The sequence below is a fragment of the Austrofundulus limnaeus genome, unplaced genomic scaffold (genome assembly GCF_001266775.1).
Source record: "Austrofundulus limnaeus strain Quisiro unplaced genomic scaffold, Austrofundulus_limnaeus-1.0 Scaffold551, whole genome shotgun sequence".
NCBI classification, from domain to species: Eukaryota; Metazoa; Chordata; class Actinopteri; order Cyprinodontiformes; family Rivulidae; genus Austrofundulus; species Austrofundulus limnaeus.
Window position 1 is genome coordinate 79307 of NW_013952953.1, and position 2267 is coordinate 81573.

General features: G+C 36.0%; 1 protein-coding gene across 1 annotated transcript in view; it reads right to left on the reverse strand.

Moving 5' to 3' along the window:
• Window positions 1-2267, reverse strand: part of LOC106530716 (dystrophin) — a gene marked incomplete at its 3' end in the record, with an annotated part of 355898 nt that overhangs the window by 69999 nt on the left and 283632 nt on the right.

Sequence of the window (2267 nt, forward strand, 5' to 3'; positions counted from 1 at the left end):
TTCATGGGAGGTCTGGGCCTGAAGGCAACATATTGTACATGTTTTTAGGGGTGGGGGAAACCGGAGTACCTGGAGAAAGCCCACACAAGCATGAGGAGAACATGCAAACTCCACACAGAAAACCTGGTCTGAACCAGGTATCAAACACAGGACCTCAGGTATCAAACACAGGACCTCCTTGCTGTGAGGCATCAATGCTAACCACTGAGACGTTGTGCTCAAAAAAATTAAAATAACTTTTAAAAATCCCTTAAATGTAACAATGTTATTCAGGCATACCTGAACTCAGACATTCAGTTGGTGTAAATGAGGAGGGTAAAGGTTTTTCAATAATCGCCCAGTCTAATTCGGACTTTGCAAACCAATGTTTGGCTAGTTTTACCATTTCAAAAGTAATGTAATAAAGACTCAGATCAGGTAAACCTAAACCTCCCTTGTCTCTGGGGGCATATAATTTATCTAGTTTAATTCTGGTCCTTTCCTCTTCCCACAGAAATCTTTTGACCAAAGTATCTTAAAGAGRAAAAATAGCAGGTGGTCCAGTAACTGGAAACATCATAAGTGCATAGTAGAGCTCTGGTGTTACCACCATTTTAATTACATTAATTTCCCCCCATAGTGTTAATTTGATTTGWTCACATTTGTCTGAATAATTATTTATTTTTTTCGTAGGACTGGCTCTAAATTTAATATAATTTAATTCCTAGATACTTCATTCCACTTGAAATCTATTTAAACCCATATTTCTTAAAAAAATTGTCCACTACTAAATCCAGTTAAAGCATAGCCTTTGATCTGGCCCAGTTAATTTTATAACRTTAAACGTTAGAATAAGATTGTATTATGTTCATTAAGTGAGGGACTGACATGGTCATTTTAAATTAAGAAAGGCTGTAATTCAGTGTTTCATTAGAAACAGTGACCTGCTAAGACATCAAAATATAAGCTTTAGAGGTTTATCACTGTATTTATACTCATCTCGTATATATTACTGCAAAGGTACCAGATTTGTTATCTAAATAATTTCATAGCAACACATTTATTTGCTCTATTGACAGTAATATTTGTGTACCAGCGCTGATGAGACATTTTGTTAAGGTGTTCATTTTGAGGGTGCTAATTTGGAAGACGTTTAATCCCTGCTTTCCTTCGGCTCGCTCAAGCTGTTTTAATTTGTTTTAATTAGTGGTCTCCGGGTTGCAGCTTCCTGCTGATTTCCATCGCCCTGCCTAATCAGAAACAAATTAACACACAAGGGCCCCGAGTGAATGAAAGGAAGAACAGTCACCTTTGTGGCAGAACAAAACCAGGGCAACTGTTCTCAACGCTTAAAGACTTTATTTCAATTCATTAATAAAAAAAAATAATAGAAATTAAACTTCTCATTTAACTCATCAGTTATTGTTCTAAGATTTTAGTTAAAGTTTTGTTCATTTTAGTCAGCCTTTTGTTTATTTAGCTCTACTGGCATTTTACTACTTTTAGCAGTTTGCAATTTTTTCTTGGCTTTTGCTACTTTGTAACTCAATAGGCTTTTGCTACTTTTCGCTTTTAAATAACGTTTGTTACTTTTAGCTTTAACTGTTTACCTTCCTTTAGCTAGCCTTTTTTAGTTTTGGCCTTTGGCAAGCCTTTTGCAAATTGTTGTAWAAATATTGTTGTATTAGCTCTACATGCATTTTTTATCTTTAGATAACCATCTATTACTTTTAGATACAAGGTTTTTGCTGCTTTTCACTTGGCTTTTGCTATTTTGGGCTGTTGATTAACTAGGCTTTTGTTATGTTTAGCCTTTAGCTAGCTAACTTTTATTATTTTTAGCTTTAACTACAGTCTTGCTTCATTCAGCTATTTTTGTCTTTTAACAAGCCTTTTGCAACTTTTAGCTAGTGTTCTGCTCCTTTTCAATTCAATTCAATTATACTTTATTAATCCCAAAAGGAAATTAAATGTTGTAACTCAGATTATCCTGGTTTCTTTAAAGAGTTGTTACAGATGATGATGTCTGTGGGCAGGAAGGACCTCCTGTAGTGGTCCGTCTTACAGTAGATCTGAAGAAGCCCTGAGTGAAGACACTGTTGTTGTATGTCAGTCCTATGAAGAGGGTGCTCAGGGTTGTTCATCATGTGGTCAGAAAGCTTGGAGTTTGTCAAACTTGTCCTCATACAATCTCCCAATACCCATCATGATTGATGGAAGAGATGATCTCTCTCTCTCTCTCTCTCTCTCTCTCTCTCTCTCTCTCTCTCTCTCTCTCTCTCTCTCTC